The 22242-nt window shown below is 38.8% G+C and overlaps 1 protein-coding gene across 6 annotated transcripts in view; it reads right to left on the reverse strand.

The window, feature by feature from the left end:
* The window catches only part of Rtl4 (retrotransposon Gag like 4), a 351939-nt gene that overhangs the window by 279939 nt on the left and 49758 nt on the right, over positions 1–22242 (reverse strand). For all 6 annotated transcript variants that reach the window (XM_015991858.3, XM_076561639.1, XM_042268794.2 and 3 more), the window contains one exon: positions 17598–17647. The gene's annotated coding sequence lies outside the window, so the exon portion shown is untranslated. The remainder of the gene's footprint in view (positions 1–17597; positions 17648–22242) is intronic.

The raw sequence follows: 22242 nt of genomic DNA on the forward strand, positions 1-22242 counted from the left end.
TGCTCCTCTTTATACAGCAGCTACAAAGATTCTTTTTAGCTCTCCAGAGCAGCCCACCAAATAGTAGATAAATAGAAATTTGATCATCTGCCCTGTGATGCCCCAGTTACTCCTCTGGCTTCATTTCCCATTTTAGATCCAATCCACTTTCTTTCACTCAGCTTTCATCATGCCCCCTTTCTATCTTGTACATATGCCAGCCATTGTCCTGATTGAAGACGTTTATGCTTGCTTTCTACACTCTGTCTTGAATACTCTTCCAGACATATTGCCATGTTCTTTAACTTTTACTCACATGTGACATTCCCAGCCATCCTTTCCCTGGTTAGTCTTTAATACTACAGTTCTGCCACTTGTGATGCTCTTCATATATCCTATCACCTTTCTCTATTTCCTATGTCCACATGGTTCTCATGATCATCTAACATACAATGGGATCTTTTACTTCTCCTCCTTAGTACTTTTCTCTTTCAAAGGGATTTTAAGTTTTACTAAGGTAAGGGCTGCTGTCTTTTCATAGGGGTCACTAGCACCTAGAAATGTCTCTGTATGTCCTAATTCAGAGAATGTGCCTATTAAATAAAGGATATATATTACATATATACTTATATATACTTATAAATTATATATAAAATATATAATAAATACCTAGAAATATAATAAATACCTGGATATATATATATATATATATATATATATATATATATATACATATACATACACATACACATACACACACACACACACATACATATATATACCTGGAAATGAATGAAGGAGATTTATCCTGTAAGATCAAATATACAAAGTAACAATCAGCTGAGTGTTTTTTATTTCCAAGAGAAGGGAATGCATGAATGGCATAAGTGTTTACATAGATATGTCTCCTTCTACAGACAGTTTCAGGAGAGACTTGAATCCTTGAGAGCGAAGATATGGCATTCCCTCACTCCATTTCTACCTTAAAGGCAATATCTCAGAGGCAGCCAGTCTTCATCTGAAGTACTCAGTGAAAAACACATAATAGGATAATATGTAGTACCTACTTCTGGCTTAAGTTCAATTCCTTAAGCTATCATAAACTGAGAATTATCAAAAACTGAGAATTATTGTATTGCTGTGGAATGGTCTGTATGTCAAATTTCTCTGACTGGTCAATAAATAAAACACTGATTGGCCAGTGGCCAGGCAGGAAGTATAGGCGGGACTAACAGAAAGGAGAAAAGAAAGAACAGGAAGGCAGAAGGAGTTACTGCCAGCCACCGCTATGACAAGCAGCATGTGAAGACGTGGTAAGCCACAAGCCACATGGCAAGGTATAGATTTATAGAAATGGATTAATTTAAGATATAAGGACAGTTAGCAAAAAGCCTGCCACTGTCATACAGTTTATAAGCAATATAAGTCTCTGTGTTTACTTGGTTGGGTCTGAGCAGCTGTGGGACTGGTGAGTGACAAAGATTTGTCCTGACTGTGTGCAAGGCAGGAAAACTCTAGCTACAATTGTATACCAGGTCTTTTATATGAACATATAAAATGTATACAGAGGAGGTTAGATAAAATTGCCCTCATTTTGTACAATAGCAAACCAAGACTCAAGAGAAACTGAGTAACTTGATAGAAGTCTTTTGACAATCGGAGAGGTGAGTTTCTATAAAATGTGTCACTAGCACCCAGAGATTCTTCTCTTACTATACCACCCTGTTCTAGGTGGAGCAAGGGAGCATAGCCTTGTACAAGGGCTTTTGTTTTGTTAATTCTAATCTGTAGGTCAAAGTCATCAGTCTTGGCTTTACATGGCATTTGTAGGAACATTTTCAATTTCCAACTACAAAATGCCTCTATAATGACAGGACTGAATTGCTGCCCTGCCCCACCCCCTGTAGTACATGACAACAAATATCAGTCTTTCCCCTTGCAGACTATTGACCAAATTTGCTTGACTATATTTCATCCTATTAGCATTGCTGGAGCTAAAAGAGCAAAGGACCAGAATTTTACACTCAGTCCTTTTCAGTCTGACCATTCTGACAACAGCCTAATACATCTATTATTCCTTGTTTGGGGCATGCTAACAAGAGCTAATGAATCCCAAGCCTATGGCACTGTACAAGCAAGTTCCCAGAGACAAAAATGTGCCATCAAGCAGAAAATGAGTGGGAAGAACCAGGGCTCCTTGAGGTCTATTAAAATTTTTTTCTATATTACCTTATGACAAAAAGTAATCTGTTATTCATTTGATACATATGGATAGAAGAGAATGGTCAGGTCCCATGGTTAGTGAAAATGACAGAAAGGACAATCTATGTTTATGTGGTATGAGAAAAAAACGTGTACTTCAACAAATAGCTACACGATGCGGCAAATACCATGGTCAAGTGAGAGGAAAATGCAGAGCATACAGACTCCTCCCATTGCTCCAACACTTTCTGGAAGATATAGAAGAAGTTTTCTTAAAAAGGCAAAAACTTACACAACTAATATTAATTTCATCAGCCAAATACTTATTTATCAGCCACATTTTCTAAGATACAGTGGTGGACTTTATTCATTCACATGTTTACTTCCAAATGGCATCAACAAGAAGCTTACATCATGGCCAGGACACTGAACTGCAATGCCCAGGATTCTGTCCCTTATGTCTTGGTCTATGATAGATGCTTCAAAATCGCAGAAATTGCCAACACTGGCCAACAAATCCATAATTCTGACTTGGTCATAAGGCAGAAGTCAAGTGAAAATCTAAATTCTGGAATTTTGAAAGCAAAAATAAATGTAAAATTCTCCCCCTGCCCCAAGTAGAGTGGTTTGTAAGCTACAGGGCAGTAAGATGGGATTAGAATTGTATATGTAAGCCCCTTGAGCCATGCTAATGGCCCCTCCCGCAAGTACCTCTAACTGCCAGGTTCCACCCACAGAATACTCTAACTGCACTAACTGCTGGACCCTGTCCCCACCCTACAAAGTAAAAAGCCCAACCTCTGGACATGAAATCCCACCAATTTCCACCCTGGAAGCTCCACCCTGAAAAGTTCTACCCCCTTCCCAAAGAACTCTATATAAGCCTCTTATCCTCTTTTCTCACCCAAGCAGAGGCAGCCACCCTCCTTTTTCTCTCTCCCAATGAGTATCCTGTTGTGCAGTGTGACTTTGTGATATTCCTTGGCTCCCAGCAGCAGGATACCTTTCCCTTCACAGCTATAGGTATAACTTGGCTTCAGATGGCCAGGATATCTTTCCCTTCTGAGCTGTAGGTATAGCCTGGCTTCTGACAACCAGGATATCTTTCCCTCCAGAGCTATAGGTATAGCCTGGCTCCTGACAGCCAGAATGCCTTTCCCTCCAGAGCTGTAACACTTACAGTATGGAAATCTTGAAAAGTACCATTCTGATACTTTATAGATTGAATTTTTGGATCTGTTTGTGTCATTTACTTGGCACTCTCCAATTAAGGGTGACGCTCTAAAGAGGTTAAGAGCATTATCTCTTACAAACATTCTATAGGAAAAGTACTCCTGTACAGAACACTTTAGTGTGATAATTCTAATGATGAATGGCTTGCTGCTGCAGAAAGAAATTGACATGTATAGCCATAGACAAGGAGAAGGGGACAAAGAGCATACTAAATGTACATTTACTTTCAGCCAGCATCAGAAGCCTTGAAATCAGATCATAGTCTGGGTTTAAAAGTCAGGATGGCCACATGCAACAAGACAGAATGTGGAAAGTTGTCCATTGGAGGAATTAAGAAGTACAAATAACGAAGATTTTTTGCCATCTTACTTCATTATTCACCTACATGAGAAAGAAGATATGGAGGTACAAAGGGGATCTTGATCTGGAACTAGCATCAATGTGGAATGAAACATTGAATTCCCATTTGAATCACATGGGAATATTAAAAGACACACACACACCTAGACTGAAATCCCAGTGATTGTGATGTAATTAATCTGGAGCAAGTCCCAGAGCCTGGAATACTGATGAAGCCTCCAAGATGATTTCACCATGCAGTCAGATGTTAGTATACTTTTTCACTGATCTTGATCATAAGCAGGCAGCCTAATTTTGTCCCTGTTTGTCAGTGGCTCTCAAGGCATAGTCTCCAAAAAATAAAAACAGCAATAAAGGATCTATTAGACACCCACCTCTTAGGACCCCCATTTCAGATCTACTGAACCAAACACTCTGGGGATAAAGCCTAGCAATAAGTTTAAACAAGCTGTCTAGGTGGTAACCACCAGATTTAACCAGCTGTGACATAAAATGAACCTATCTACTCTGCAATAAGAACAAGTATAGGCACTCTGGCTTGTTTCAGGAAACAAGAGAAGATACTAGTAACTTAAGAATGGGTATCACTTTACTTTAAAGCTAATATCAACTTATAAGTGAATACATTCCATGCTTGTCTTTCTGGGCCCGGGTTACTTCTCTTAGGATGATTTTTTTCTAGTTCCATCCATTTGCCTATAAACTTCATAATGTTATTTTTTTATGAACTGTGGTTCTTTTTTTTTAATTTTTATTTTTTTCCATCACAGGCAATTTATTTTGTTCTATTCATTCACAGTTAATACAGAAAATACCTGGAAAGATTTCCACATAATGTTTGACACAGAAGTCATCAAATAGAAGTATACAATGTTGACAGGAGGCAGTACATTTATAATTTATAACCCCAAATGTATTTATAAATTAGAAATGGAAAGATCTACAAATGAAATTATGAAGGTTCACCAAAGTCATTTAATCTGTCAGTTTCTCATTCATTTTTATGTCTTAATAATATTCTATTGTATGAATAAGCCACATTTTATTTCTCTCCAGTATTTGATAGCTATTTGAGTTGTTTTAACTTTTTTACTATTAGCAACACACTGCTGTAAACCTTCATGTATATGTTTCAATGTTATTTTTTATAGCTGAGTAATACTCCAAAAAGTAAGGATAATCATGCTGCAATTAACTAGCTAACAAAAAATACAAGAACTGTAACTGCCCAAGAGACTCCCAAAACATTATAGGATGTTGTTGGTGCTCTTCATTGCCTCCCAGAGGTTGAATGTAAGGCCCTGTTGCTGAAGGCACCAGGTACTTTAGACACAGGGGCAAATGGCCTTTGAGCTGGAATGGATCTGAAAGCCTCTTCCCTGTGGACTAGCTTTCATGGTACCAGAAGGCACCATGCAAGCTTCCAAAGGAGGGAAACAACCAACAGTCCTATCCAACTATGAGGCTTATGAACTTCAACAAATACCAGCATGACAGGATAAACATAAGGGTGCTATAGTGGCATAAACTTTAGCAATTAACAATAACTCTCTAACTGGGCATATGGCCCACTTAACAAGACAGAAACCATGACTGGTATCAAAAACTGAGCTGTGGCTAGTGAAGTAGTGAATTTTGAAAGAAAACCTACAACTGCCACTTTTCTGAACTGTCAGAATTTCTAACTACATTCTAAGTATTCATCCTTATACCCACAGGTAAGTATAGATCTCACTCATCAAAAAAGCTTCCCTGTACAAGAAATGGGGACCTACAGAAAACCATAAGTGGTCAAAAAATGCAGAGAGAAAGAGATCATGTTGTATTCAGCCCTCCAAAAAACACAATCTCTGCATCTAGAGCTCAGGGGACATTGTGGAAGATGGGACAGAAAAATTGTAAGAGCTAGAGGATCAGGCAGTTTGCTATGTGGCTGTGTGTCCAATAAGTGTAAAAGAAGCTACACATATGAGGCTTCATCAACATGGTTGCCTAAAAAAGACTGGACCAATAGTGATACCAATAGAGATGCTAAGAGGGAGAGCTCATGGTGTCTCAATCCTAAACAAAGAACTAGAGAAAATTAAATAATACCAAGATTAAGAGGAATGGTCTTCCCTGGGGAAGAGCCCCCATTTGGTTATCCAACACCAAATAGTCAGCCCTGAAGTCATATATATTCAAGTAATATTATACAGACTGATAAAGTTATATTTGTATTTTTAAGAATACATATATATGTATACATATACACATTATAGTATACTACACACACAAATATTTAGTATTAAATTTTCCAAGTATAAAATAAATAATAAATAAGTAAAACTAAGAAAGTAATTAGCAATGCCTGTAACCCCAGCACTTGGGGGTATAACGCCAAAGGATCACAAGTTGTAAGGCGGCCTGGGTCACATGGTGAGTTTTGAACTACTTTGGACTACACAGAGAGACCCTAACTCAAGACAAAGTAAGAATTAGAAATACAAATACTGATTTGTATCTAGAAGATTCTTTCCTTTAAACAAAAGGAAGAACTTGGGCTGTGGTAAATGAGGGCTAGCTCAGTCAGTATATTGCCTACGACCTAAGTATAAGGACTTTAACTGAATCCCAAGAAGCCACGTTAAAAAAAAAAAGCTAGACATGATGTCACATGCTTGTAATCACATTAGTGCAGAGGCAGAAACAGTAAGATCCTTGGAGCCTAGACTTCTTGGTGAGTTTCAGTTCAGTAAGAGGCCCCATCTCAAAAAGCAAGGTAGATCCCTCCCCAGCGACAACACCTACAGTTGTTCTCTGGTCACCACACACATATGTACCTGTACATTCACTCTTTCTCTCTCTGACTCTGTCTCTCTTGATCTGTCTGTAGCTGAAGTTTTCTCTGGTTTTGTCCAGCTCCAGCAACCCTGAGGCCACTTGGACCCAAGTAAACACACAGAGGCTTATATTAATTAAAACTGCTTGGCCATTAGCTCAGGCTAACTACTGACTAGCTCTTACATTTAAATTAACCCATAATTCTTATTTATATTTAACCACATGGCTTGGTACCTTTTCTCAGTTCTGCCTTCACATCTTGCTTCCTCAGTGTCTGGCTGGCAACTCCTGACTCAGCCTTCCTGTTCACAGAATTCTCCTCTCTCTTACCCCACCTATACTATACTTCCTGCCTGGATACTGGCTAATTAGTGTTTTATTTATTAACCAAATCAGAGCAACACACATTCACAGCATACAGAAAGACATCTCCACCAGTCTGTCTCTCTCTCATACACATACACACACAAATGTAATAATGAGGTGAGGAATATGTTATTAATTTGATTTAAGTACTTTACAATGAATATATAAATCAAAATATGTTGGGCATAGCAAATATATACAATTTTAATTCATCATTTATTTGTTAATAAAACTTAGGGAAAATATGAAAAACCAATTTTCTAAAAGTATTTAAAAATTATTTGCGCCCCCGACTTCCCTTCTGGACCAGAGGTGAGTACCCGGGTCCAGCCCGGACCCCATCCCTGGGCACCAGCCACTCCGGGGAGGCCTGCACAGCTTGGTGCTGGGTTCTGGCCACCGGGCAGCTCCCCTTCTAGCCCCACCGGGAGGGATCCCCTTTTCCAAGCCCCCCGACAGCCCCTGCAGTCTCCGCGCCCTGCCCCCACGCCCATCTGCCCGAGACCCCAGCCACTTCCTGAGACTTAGAGACCGGCCCCCAGCTCCCAGCCTGCCCCCGACTTCCCTTCTGGACCAGAGGTGAGTACCCGGGTCCAATCCGGACCCCATCCCTGGGCACCAGCCACTCCGGGGAGGCCTGCACAGCTTGGCGCCGGGTTCTGGCCACCGGGCAGCTCCCCTTCTAGCCCCACCGGAAGGGATCCCCTTTTCCAAGCCCCCCGACAGCCCCTGCAGTCTCCGTGCCCTGCCCCCACGCCCATCTGCCCGAGACCCCAGCCACTTCCTGAGATTTAGAGACCGGCCCCCTGCTCCCAGCCTGCCCCCGACTTCCCTTCTGGACCAGAGGTGAGTGCCTGGGTCCAGCCCGGACCCCATCCCTGGGCACCAGCCACTCCGGGAGGACCTGCCCAACTTGGCACCAGGTTCTGGCCACCGGACAGCTCCCCTTCTAGCCCCACCGGGAGGGATCCCCTTTTCCAGCCCCCCCCCCCGGAAGCCCCTGCAATCTCCGCGCCCTGCTCCCACGCCCATCTGCCCAAGACCCCAGCCACTTCCTGAGACTTAGAGACCGGCCCCCAGCTCCCAGCCTGTCCCCGACTGCCATTCTGGACCAGAGCTTGCCCCTGACTTCCCTTCTGGACCAAAGAGTTGGACAAGAGAACTCCCTTTTGGACAAGAGAGAGAGTCTTCCTGAGTCTGTCAGCTCTTTGTGAAACAAGTACACTGATAAGACCAAGAAGGAACCACAAGGAGATGGGCAGACGTCAAGGCAGAAGTACATACAGCAAAATGAAGAGCAATACAGCATCACCAGAACCTAGCTCGCCTCCAACATCTAGACCTGAACACCAAAAATTGGAAGAAGCAGAAGAAAGTAGCCTTATGAGTAACTTCATGAAGAAGGTAGAGGCTTGTGTAGAGGAAACGACAAGAAAATTGGAAGAACGCTGTAAACAACTAGAGGAAAGGGCAAACAAATTAGAAGAAAACAATAAAGCCCTCCAAGAAAACAATAAAGTCCTGGAAGAAAACATTAAAGTCCTGGAAGAAAACAATAAAGCACTGAAAGAAAATCATGAAAAAGCAATGAAACAAACAAAGGAAACAGTCCAAGAACTGAAAAGGGAAATTGAAAAAATAAAAAAGACACAAACAGAGGGAATGCTGGAAATAGAAACCCTGAGTAAAAGATCAGGAACTTCGGATGCAAGTATAACCAACAGAATGCAAGAGATGGAAGAGAGGATTTCTGGCATTGAAGATACAGTAGAAGAAATAGTTCCATCAGTCGAAGGAAACACTAAAGCCAACAAAGTCATGAACCAAAATGTCCAAGAAATCTGGGACACCATAAAAAGACCAAACCTACGAATTATAGGGATAGAAGAAGGTGAAGAATACCAACTCAAAGGCACAGAAAATATATTCAACAAAATTATAGAAGAAAACTTTCCCAACTTAAAGAAGGAAATGCCTATGAAGATACAAGAAGCCTATAGAACACCAAACAGACTAGACCCCCAAAAAAAGTCCCCTCGACACATAATAATTAAACAACTAAATGTACAGAATAAAGAAAGAATATTAAGAGCAGCCAAGGAAAAAGGCCAAGTGACCTATAAAGGTAAACCCATCAGAATAACACCCGATTTCTCAATGGAGACTTTGAAAGCCAGAAGGACCTGGACAGATGTAATGCAGACACTAAGAGACCATGGATGTCAGCCCAGACTAATATACCCAGCAAAACTTTCAATCATCATAGACGGAAGGAACAAGACATTCGAAGACAAAGCCAGATTTAAACAATACCTATCCACAAACCCAGCCCTACAGAAAGCACTAGAAGGAAAATTCCAACCGAGGGAAGTCAGATACACACTTGAAAACACAGGCAATAGATAAAGCCACAACAGTAAACCCCAAAGAAGACAAGTACACACACACTACCACCAAAAATAACAGGGATGAAGAATCACTGGTCATTAATATCCCTTAATATCAACGGACTTAATTCACCTATAAAAAGACATAGACTTACAGAATGGATACGAAAGCAGGACCCATCTTTCTGCTGCATACAAGAAACACATCTCAAATTCAAAGATAGACACTACCTAAGAATAAAATGCTGGGAAAAGACTTTTCAATCAAATGGTCTTAAGAAACAAGCAGGGGTAGCCATCCTGATATCCAACAAAATAGACTTCAAACTAAAATCAATCAAAAGAGATCAAGAAGGACATTACATCCTCGTCACAGGAAAGATCGACCAAGATGAAGTTTCAATTCTGAACATATATGCCCCAAACACAAGGGCACCCACATATGTAAAAGAAACATTACTAAAGCTTAAACCACATATAAAACCCCACACATTAATAGTGGGAGATCTCAACACCCCACTTTCACCACTGGACAGATCTCCCAAATCGAAACTTAACAGAGAAATAAAGGACTTAACCGATGTCATGACCCAATTGGACCTAATAGATATCTACAGAACATTCCATCCTAACAAGAAAGAATATACTTTCTTCTCAGCACCCCATGGAACTTTCTCTAAAATCGACCACATACTTGGCCACAAAGCAAATCTCAACAGATACAAAACAATCAGAATAACCTCCTGTGTTCTATCAGATCACCATGGTTTAAAGCTAGATTTCAACAACAACAAAAACTACAGAAAACCTACAACCTCATGGAAACTGAATAATGCTCAACTGAATCACCAATGGGTTAAGGAAGAAATAAAGAAAGAAATTAAAGACTTCCTAGAGATCAATGAAAATGAAGACACCACATACCCAAACTTATGGGACACTATGAAAGCAGTGTTAAGAGGGAAATTCATAGCACTAAATGCCCACATAAAGAAGTTGGAGAAATCGCACACTAGTGAATTAACAGCACATCTGAAAGCTCTAGAACAAGAAGAAGCAAAGTCTCCCAGGAAGAATAGACGCCAGGAAATTATCAAAGTGAGAGGTGAAATTAATAAATTAGAAACTAAGAGAATAATACAAAAAATTAATGAAACAAAGAGTTGGTTCTTTGAGAAAATCAACAAGATAGACAAGCCCTTATCCAAACTAACCAAAAGACAGAGAGAGAGAATCCAAATCAACAAAATCAGAAATGAAAAGGGGGACATAACAACAGACATTGAGGAAATCCAGAGAATTATAAGGTCATATTTCAAAAACCTCTACTCCACAAAACTGGAAAACCTAAAAGAAATGGACATTTTTCTGGATAGATACCACATACCTAAGTTTAATCAAGACCAGATAAACTATTTAAATAGTCCAATAACCCCTAAGGAAATAGAAACAGTCATTAAAGGTCTCCCAACCAAAAAAAGCCCAGGACCAGATGGTTTCAGCGCAGAATTCTACCAGATCTTCAAAGAAGAGTTAATACCAATACTCTCTAAATTGTTCCACATAATAGAAACAGAAGGAACATTACCAAACTCCTTCTATGAGGCTACAATTACCCTGATTCCTAAACCAAACAAGGATGCAACAAAGAAAGAGAACTACAGACCGATCTCCCTCATGAACATTGATGCAAAAATACTCAATAAAATATTGGCAAACAGACTCCAAGAACACATCAGAACAATTATCCACCATGATCAAGTAGGCTTCATCCCAGGGATGCAAGGGTGGTTCAACATACGAAAGTCCATCAATGTAATACACCATATAAACAAACTCAAAGAAAAAAACCACATGATCATCTCACTAGATGCAGAAAAGGCATTTGACAAAATCCAACACCCCTTCATGATAAAAGTCTTGGAGCGATCAGGAATACAGGGAACATACCTAAACATAATAAAGGCAATATATAGCAAACCAACAGCCAACATCAAATTAAATGGAGAGAAACTCAAAGCAATTCCACTAAAATCAGGAACGAGACAAGGCTGTCCACTCTCCCCATACTTATTCAATATAGTACTTGAAGTTCTAGCCAGAGCAATAAGACAACATAAGGAGATTAAGGGGATTCAAATTGGAAAGGAAGGAGTCAAGCTTTCCCTATTTGCAGACGACATGATAGTATACTTGAGTGACCCCAAAGATTCCACCCAGGAATTGATAAAGCTTATAAACACCTTCAGCAACATAGCAGGATACAAGATCAACTCAAAAAAATCAGTAGCCCTCCTATATACAATGGACAAAGAAGCTGAGAAGGCAATTAGAGATACATCACCCTTTACAATAGCCACAAATGACATAAAATACCTTGGGGTAACACTAACCAAGCAAGTGAAGGACCTATATGACAAGAACTTTAAGTCCCTGAAAAAAGAAATTGAAGAAGATCTCAGAAAATGGAAAGATCTCCCATGCTCATGGATAGGCAGGGTTAACATAGTAAAAATGGCAATCTTACCAAAAGCAATTTACAGATTCAATGCAATCCCCATCAAAATACCAACACAATTCTTCACAGATCTGGAAAGAACAATACTCAACTTCATATGGAAAAACAAAAAACCCAGGATAGCTAAAAGAAACCTGTACAATAAAACAACTTCTGGAGGCATCACAATCCCCGACTTCAAGCTCTACTATAGAGCTACAGTAATAAAAAACAGCCTGGTATTGGCATAAAAACCGACATGTGGACCAATGGAATCGAATTGAAGACCCTGACATTAACCCACACACCTATGGACATATAATTTTTGACAAAGAAGCCAAAAGTGTACAATGGAAAAAAGAAAGCATCTTCAACAAATGGTGCTGGCATAACTGGATATCAGCGTGTAGAAGGCTGCAAATAGATCCATATCTGTCACCGTGCACAAAACTTAAGTCCAAGTGGATCAAAGACCTCAACATAAATCCAGCTACTCTGAACCTGCTAGAAGAGAAAGTAGGAAATAGTCTTGAACGCCTTGGCATAGGAGATCACTTCCTAAATATAACACCAGTAGCGCAGACACTGAGACAAACAATCAATCAATGGGACCTCTTGAAACTGAGAAGCTTTTGTAGAGCAAAGGATACGGTCAACAAGGCAAAGCGACAGCCTACAGAATGGGAAAAGATCTTCACCAACCCCACATCTGACAGAGGACTGATATCCAGAATATATAAGGAACTCAAGAAATTAGACATCAAAAAGACCAACAGTCCAATTGAGAAATGGGCTTTAGAACTAAACAGAGAATTCTCAACAGAGGAATCCCAAATGGCTGAAAGACATTTAAGGAATTGCTCAACTTCCCTAATCATCAGGGAAATGCAAATCAAGACAACTCTGAGATACCACCTTACGCCTGTCAGAGTGGCTAAGATCAAAAACACTGAAGACACTTTATGCTGGAGAGGATGTGGAACTAGGGGAACTCTCCTCCACTGCTGGTGGGAATGCAAGCTTGTACAACCACTTTGGAAATCAATATGGCGCTTTCTTAGAAAATTGGGAATCAATCTCCCCCAAGATCCAGCTATACCACTCCTGGGCATATACCCAAGAAATGCTCAATCATACCACAAGAGCACTTGCTCAGCTATGTTCATATCAGCATTGTTTGTAATAGTCAAAACCTGGAAACAACCTAGATGCCCTTCAACTGAAGAATGGATAAATAAATTGTGGCACATATACACAATGGAATACTACTCAGCAGAGAAAAACAATGACATCATGGGGTTTGCAGGCAAATGGATGGATCTAGAAAAAATCATCCTGAGTGAGGTAACCCAGACTCAGAAAGACAAATATGGTATGTACTCACTCATAGGAAGATGCTAGATGTGGAACAAGGATGACTAGACTGCTACTCACATCACCAGTGAGGCTACCTGGAAAACGGGACCCCAAAAAAAGACACGGAGAAATGGAAGAGATCTACATGAATAGCCTGGTCATGAGTGGGAACAATGAAGGGCGACAGTCGAGGGAAAGAGTGGGAGATCCTAGCTGGATCAAGAAAAGAGAGGGAGAACAAGGAATAGGAGACCATGGTAAATGAAGACCACATGAGAAGGTGAGAAGGGGAGGAAGCAGAGAGCTAGGGAGGCCCACGGAGATCCACAAAGATACCCCCTCAAAAGACTGCTGGCAATGGTCGCGAGACGGCAGGAACTGACCTACTCTGGTGATGGGATGGCCAGACACCCAGATAGTGGTGCCATAAACCCCATCCAAGGACTGAGGAATCTGAAGGCAGACATCCACGGCTGGGCCCCTGGTGGAGCACTGGGAGTCTAATTAGTGAGTAAGAAGAGGGTTTATATGAGCGAGAATTGTTGAAGCCAAGGTTGGATAAAGCACAGGGACAAATAACCAAATGAATGGAAGCACAGGATCTATGAACCAAAGGCTGAGGGGCCCCCAACTGGATCAGGCCCCCTGAACGGGTGAGACAGTCATTTGGCTTGATCTGTTTGGGAGGCAGCTGTGCATTGGTGCCAGGTCCTGGGCTCGTTGCATGAGTTGGCTGTTTGAATCCTGGGACTTATGCAGGGACACTTGGCTCGGTCTGGGAGCGGGGAATGGACCTGCCTGGACTGAGTCTACCAGGTCAACCCCGGTCCTCGGGGGAGACCTTGATCTGGAGGAGGTGGGAATGGGGGGTGGGCTGGGGGGAGGGGTGGGCGAGAGGGGGAGAACAGGGGATTCTGTGGCTATTATGTTGAACTGAATGGTGTTGTAAAATAATAATAAAAAAAAAGGAAAAAAAAATAAAAAAAAATAAAAAAAAATTATTTGCATGTGGGCTTGAAGAGATGGTTCATCAATTAAGAAAATGCGATATATCCTGGGCCGATTTACAAACTACATATGGCTTTGTAGTTTCCCATGACCTTGTTGAACTGATTAGAGCAAGGACAACACATTATCAAAGGGCAGGGTTACTGTTTAGTCTACTTAGCAAAGTGCCTTGGGCATAGCTAATACAGGCATTTACACACACACTGTTTCACTTGGTATACTACATCAGGAAAAAAAAAGTATTGCAGAAGAAAGAAAGGAACGGTTTTAGAGATCCATACTAATGAAAAATCTTAGAGTCAGACATCCAAATTTTACATTCTTCCACCTATCAGGATAGAGGACTATATTGCCTCTTTGATTACAGTTATGGGGAGGGGTATACAATTTCTTCTTTGAAGATAAACTTGAAACAACTTTAAGTTAATGAAGATAAACACACTAAGGTTAGGAACCTATTGTGCAGTGTCTCCCTCCCTCCCTTTCTCCCTCTATCTCTCTTTCCTTCCCTCCTTCCATCCCTCCCTCCCTCCTCTATACATTTCACCCTCCAAGAGCAAGAATACCTAGCAGGTAGTCTGGCGATAGTGGCTGCCTTGCCTTGCCTTCAAAGTTTCGATTTGATTGCTTCTCTTTGAGGGCTCTACATACTTGTACTACAGACCAGGTTGCAATCTTAATTTGGCTATCCTACTTCACATAGCTTCTTTCAGCTTCCATGTTTAGTGTTGGCAAATATAGATCACAGTATTGTAGTACAAGGACAGAATACCAGAAACTGTTTTCACACTTCCTTGTTTTCTAAAGACATATCCTGACAGACCTTCAGAAATAAAATCCATTCTCTTTCTAAAGATCACCAGGGATAACGATTCCAAAACGCTCAAGAACTTTAAAGATATTAGATATCAATAATCAGTTTCCAAATAATGGAAGTTACTAAACACAAGCAATATGAAAGTCAACTACTGTATTGCTGATCCTCCCAATCAGTTTCCATCATTTCTGTTTTTTCTCTCAGTACATTTCCCCACACCCCTTCATGACATCCTCATAGTACTCCAGATTTTAAATTGTGTCATATAGTAGATATATACAGACCACTTAACATAAAAACTCTCTCTAGAACTGCATTTAGGAAAATAAGTATAATAATGCTTAAAAAAACTTTCAAAATCAATGGAATGAAAGAGAAAGAATGAAGGAGAGCAAAACTGGTACATGCATACATAAGGATAAAATAATTTTTATCATTTAAACATTGTTAAGGTATATATCAACAAAAATAATAAATAGAAAGATGTGTAAAATGAAATTTATGACCATAGTAGCAAAAGGCTTAAGAGAAAGAAATAGAAGTGTTATTGTAAGGCACACATGCTCTATGGAAAATAGTGCAATATTTTATTTAAAGATGTTTTTATGCACTCTCATAGATGTAGTAAACATATCTAAAAGCAGTTAAAGCTTATAAGCCAATAAAGGAGATTAAATGTAATTATAAAAATTCAGTTACTCTGTAACAAATACTAAAACAAAAAAGAGAAGAAGTGATACATATGACAAATGAAAAAAGAATAGAGAAAAGGTTTCAGCCAAATCATAAACACATTAGTGTTGTTGTTGTTCAAACAGCTCAATTCAAAGGCATATATTGTCAGTTTAAACATAATAATATACATCTGTATAATGGCTCAGTAAAACACTCTTCGAACAAGACAGACATAAATAGGTTGAAGAAAAGTGAATTTTTTTAAAGATACACTTTGTAGACATTAGTCAAACATAGTTGGGATGACTATTAGTATCTTTACTTATTGCTATGAAAAAATACTGTGACAAAACAGCTTACGAGACAATGAGTTTATTCTGGCTCATCATGTTGGAAAAGCCAAGGTACCAGGGGAGCTTGAAGTAGTTGGTCATATCACATCATATTACATCCACAATTAGGAAGCAGAGAGTAAGGAATAGATGCTGCTGCTCAGCCCCTTTTTCTGCTTACACTGTCCCAAATCTGAACCAGGGAATTGTAGCATCCACAGTGGACACATCTTCCCACCTCAATTAATGCAATCATCTCTCTCTCTCTCTCTCTCTCTCTCTCTCTCTCTCTCTCTCTCTCTCTCTCTCTCTCTCTCTCTCACACACACACACACACACACACACACACATACACACACACACACACATACACACACACACACACTCTTTCTCTCTCTCCTCTCTCCCCTCCCTCATTCTCTCCCTTGCTTTCTCCATCCATGCCTCTCCATCTCCCCTCACTACCCCCACACACACATGTGTACCCAGAAGTCTGACTCCCAAGTGATTCTCAGTTCTTCCAAGTTTACAATTACTACTAACCATCACAGCAATACTGTATAAGAAACCATTTTTTAAAAGGAAAATTACACAATGATCTTAATAAATGTAAAAATGCAAAAATCCAAGATTTTGCCACATTTGGGATGAAAGAGCACTTCCTCAACTCTTCAATTTTGTAAGAATGGCAATATAAATCTCCATATAATTAATACTTAATGATGAAATATTGTTTCTTCTCCCTTGGGATCAGAAACAAGAAAAGGGTATTCATTCTCAACATTTTCATTCAAACTTATAGATTTTATTTAGCAGATAGGAGTTAGGAAAGGAAAGGCAAAAAATGTTCTTTAGATCAGAAAGAAAGATGTTAAACTACTTTTTCTTTGTGAATAACATGTACAAAATATGTAAAAAAATCAATGCAATCCACAAAACAAGCAACTGAAAGTAATATCAGACTCAGAAAAGAATAAACATAAATATCAATATAAAAACCAGGTGGTGGTGTCACATGCCCTGTGAGTTTAAGGCCAACCTGGTCTACAAAGTGAATTCCAGGACAGCCAGGACTGTTATACAGAGAAACCCTGTCTCAAAAGAAAAGAAAACTAATTGCATTCATATAGATCAGCAATAAAGCTTTATAAAGTAATAAAGTGAGAAATTCTAACAAAAGCATCAAAAATGATGAATTTAGGGATAAATCTGACAGAGCTCATTCAAGATCTGTGCACTGAAACATATACACCATTGCTGACAGAAATTGAATAGTGAAATAAAATATACTGTGTTTATGAGTTAAGAGATTCAATATCATTGTCATTTCTCTATAAACTGATCTCTGAATTTAATGGGACGACATTCAAAATTCTGGCATGAATTACAGTTAGAGAGAAGGAATTTGCTACCAGGACAAAAGACTGTGCTATAACTGTTATATATCATACAGACATATATCAAACCACACTGAACTGAGGGGTTTTTTTTGTATGAACAATTTTTTGAGACAAGGTCTCAATATTTAACACAGGCTGGCCTCAAACTCTTAATCCATTTACCTTTGCCTCCCAAGTTCTGCGATAACTGGCAGTCACCACACCGTTCTTGTCTGTAAGATAAAATTTTAAATGATTTAGTATGCAGACAAATTAATATACTTCTGCCCTCTGAATTTAGTGCCCACTCTCCTTTGCATATTTTGGAACTTAATCACCAGTGTAGTGTTAAAAGGTGGGACCTTTAAGGGATGAATGGAGGATGAGAGAAGGTCCTTTGAGAGTTTCATCAGTACCTTTACAAAAGAAGCTTGAGGGAACATGTTTATAATTTCCATATTATATAGCCTAGAAAGCAGTGATTAAACTCTCAGTAGACACAGTCTATAGATACCAGGGTCTTGAATTTCTCAGACTCCAGAATTGTATACAGTGAATTTCCATTGTTTACAAGTTTCTCAGTCTGGGTCATTTCACTGTACTATCACAAAAGCACGTAGATTTCCTATTTCTATCTGCAAATGAGAATTAGAGATGGTAACAGCATTGCAGTAATAAACCCACCTAGAGTCCACATATTCAGTTCTGCTCCATTCTCCAAGGAAAGGAATTCAATTCAATTGGAAAAGTGTGTGAGTATAGGACAAGGAAAACACAGTGCAGGCCTAGAGTATCTTGAAGTCAAGTGCTTTTTAAAACAGAAGACAGGAACTTGTCAAAGGGTTACATAGCCAACCTGAAAGAGCTTTGAATGGCCAAAATGGGATTGACTTGAGCTATACAATGATATTGTGGAACTAAGGCCCCATTGCTGAAGAAAACACCTACATACTCATTGAACATGGAGATGTTGAGCCAGTGCCTACATAGAGCCTTCACCCCTAAGTTCCAGCATCTTTGGTACAGGAAGGTACTCTCAATACTATCAAAAGACAAATGACAACACAAAGCCAGCCACAAATCCTGTGTCTACAATGGTGTGTTACATTCAAGATATACTAGGGCAATGGTGACATAAAACTTGTAGAAGTAACCAACCAATTACTGATTTGACATAAGGCCCACTCCATGAGATCACACCCATACCCGACACTGCTTGGGTGAACAAGTATCTGAGACCCCAGGGACCTAGGGAAAACAAATAATACTGCTCTAAAAAGGGGGGGAGGGATGTAGTGATGAAATGATTCCTAATGATATTCTGCTATACTCATAGACCAGTGCCTTATTTATCCATCCTCAGAGGAAAGCTTCCTCCTGTGGCAGGTGGTAACAAATGTGGAGACCCACAGCCAGACATTACACATAGAGTGATAGATCTTGGAACACGCAGCACTCAACACTTAATGGGATATCTCCACCAAATACCTCCCCTCCGAGCTTAGATAACTCCTAGGAAGAGGAGGTAGAAAAATTTTAAGAGGCAGAGGGGATGAGAACGGTAAGAAAACAAGGCCCTCAAAATCAACATGAGAAAAGCTTATATGAATTCACAGAGACTGAGGTAGCATGCACAGGGCCTGCATAGATCTGTACCAGGTCCTTAGTTTATATATTAGGGCTTCCATTAAGTGTTATTATGGGATTCCCAAGTGTGCAAATGAGTGGGGCTCTAATCCTTGTGCCTTCTCTTGGGCTTTTTGCCTCTTTTTGGTTTGTCCTGTCCAACTTCAATGTGGTAATTTTTGTCTTATCTTATTATATTTTATTTTCTTAATTTTTTAAAAAAAGGAATGAATGAATGAAAGCCTGGTCACTAGGGTAAAGGTTAACAACTGAACTGTCACTTATGCCTGCTGGGAGGGAAAAATCAGTTTTCTCCAATAGAGTGACACTGGGTATATCAACCACACTTGGACAGGCCTCATGCTTAGTAGTAGGTAACCAACATATAATGGACTCCACAGATTTGTGTGTGAGTTATTTGTTTACAGTTTGTCTGTTTGTTGTTTTCTTTTGGGGTGTGGTTTTATTTTGTTTTCTTGGGTTTGCTGTTGTACTGTGTTTTTGTTTGACTTTTTTCAGAAAGAATTTAAAGTTGAGGAGATAAGGTGGTACAGATAATCTAGAAGGACTTGGGGGAAGGGAAAGAATATGATCTAATACATTTGAATTTAAAAATTGTTTTAAATATATATATATATATATATATATATATATATATATATATAGTTTTTAAAACTTGATACTGTGGGATTACAAGCCAATTAACAAAATAAATATCTGAGAACACTCCTACTTAAATAAATTCTTCAATAAACAACCTCTCCTTACTCAATAATTCTAATTAATAAATGCAAACTGAATAAGTAAAAAGAAAATAGCAATTCAAGCACCATAGTAACAGTTGCTACAGGCAAAATACTCTGATAAATGCTAACACTACTTCATCCAACCTTAAGAAGAAATAGGGTAGTTACATAACCTCTAAATATATTTTCCAAAATTTTTATTAATTACTGTGGTGACTTTAACATATACCCACACATTTTCTTAATAATCCTTCTTCCTGGAGACTGATATAAATTAATTCATCTCCCCTTAAACTGGAATTGGTCATTTTTGTCTTAGAGAATAAACCATGAACACAGAAAAACAATAACTTTACTGGGAAGAAATCCAGCTAATAATACCTGAACCAAGTGATCAAGTTCAATATCACTCATGATAATCATTTACCTACCTCTATTATGTGATGACTTTAAAAGTGTCCAAGTCAGAAAAATGCAAGTACGAGAAATCTGATTAAAATCTATGGTCGAATAGTATACCAGAATCAATTTACTGATTTTTATTATTGCATCATTTCATGTGAGATATGGGCATTAGAAGATCCTAAAAATAGTGTAGATGGAAAAAACATATACTATTTTTCAACTTATCTGTAGCTCAGAAATGACTTTTTCAAATGCTTAAAAACTCCCTGCAAGATTTGTTGTAGACAATGCCAATTCTAAAATTTGGCAAAGTGATTCTAAAATTCAGTTGCAAATGCAAATGATCTAGAACAGCCAAAAACACTTTGGAAAGAATAATAAAACTCGGAGACAAATTATGAAATTTTAAGATTTTAAAAAGCTCTTTATTGAAGTAACATTCCATATAAAATGCTGCATCTAGGTATTATAGATAAATTTGTGAGTTTGAAGATGACTATGTACCCATGAAACCATAACGAAAATCAGTTCCATGAAAATGTTTGCCCCTAAAAGTCTTCTCCCTCTCTCTATAGTATTATTGTTATCTGGTCATAAGAACATTGAACTTAAGACCTCCTCTGTTAGAAAATATTGAAGTATATAATAGAGTATTGCTCACTATAGGCCCTGTGCTGTACAGTTCAGCCCTAGCACTGACTCAGTGTGCATAATTGAACCATCATACTAGTAAATCCCAGCTTTCTCCAATTCCAGCTCCTGACACACCATTTTAATTTCTGTTTTTATGAGTTTAGCTACTTTAATAAGTAGTACCATATAGGATATGTTCTAGTCTGAATTACTTCCTTAAAATAATGTCTCCCTGGTTCATCCATGTTGTCACACATGACAGAGTGTCTTCCTATATTAAAGACTGACCAGTATGCCACTGTGTACATATGTGACATTTTTATTTTCCATCCATCAATAGATGTTTAGATTGCTGATGTATTTTGGATAATATGAATATTATTTCAATGAATGAACCTCATCAAAGTCCTGGTGTCACTTCCCTGCATTATAGTTATATGTCACACACTGGTATTCTAGTCAATGATGGGCTACAATTATAATGGTGATGCTATAAGATAGTAATGGTTTTTAAAAGTTCCTATCACTTAATGACATCTTAGCTATCTTCATGTTGTATCACAATGTGTTACTCACATGTTTATAATGGCACTAGGATTAACTAACTTGCTGTTTTGCCAGTCTTAAAAAAGTATAGCATTATCCAATTTTCCATAGTATATTACACTGGTGAATGATAAGAAAATGACCGTTTTTCTATGTTTATTGAACTATACTTTTATTGTTATTTTTTACTGTGTTCCCACTTATTTAAAGCACTTTAGTGTAAAACTGTATGTCACATTAGACCTTTTCTCTTGTACATTATTTGAACATGTGTTTCTTAGTTCACCACAACTCCAGGAGCAATCAATTGTACTATAGAGCATATTATACCATAAACACTAGATGTATAGTAAGCACATAGGTTGATATAAGCACACTTAGTTGTTTACACAAAGGCAAAATAGTTTAACAATGTTTTTCCAAAGCGTATCTCCACAAAGCTCTATACACAGCAATGTCATTGCTATATCACATGATAGTACTATTTTTTTAATTTATTTTACATTTTATTATATTTATTTGTCTATCTGTGAAGAAGGATGCATGTGCTGCATGGATCTCACCATCTACCATATATGGATTCCGGAGATCAAATTAATCAGGACTGGAAGCAAGTTCCTTTACTCAAGGAGTCTTCTCAATGACCTTTTTTTTTTTTTACCAGAATCTTTATGCTGTCATCAATAATGCCTGTATCAATTTACATTACCACCAACAGTGTACAAGAGTTGCCTATAGCCACATCCTTGTCATTGCTTAGTATCTTTGTTTTCATGCTAGCCATCTTAGCAGGTGTGCAGGCTTGTTTCATGTCACTTTGATACAAGCTAGAGTTACTGGAGAGGAGGGGGCCTCATTTGAGAAAATGCCTT

The sequence above is a fragment of the Peromyscus maniculatus genome, chromosome X, assembly GCF_049852395.1.
Source record: "Peromyscus maniculatus bairdii isolate BWxNUB_F1_BW_parent chromosome X, HU_Pman_BW_mat_3.1, whole genome shotgun sequence".
In the NCBI taxonomy this organism is placed as follows: Eukaryota; Metazoa; Chordata; class Mammalia; order Rodentia; family Cricetidae; genus Peromyscus; species Peromyscus maniculatus.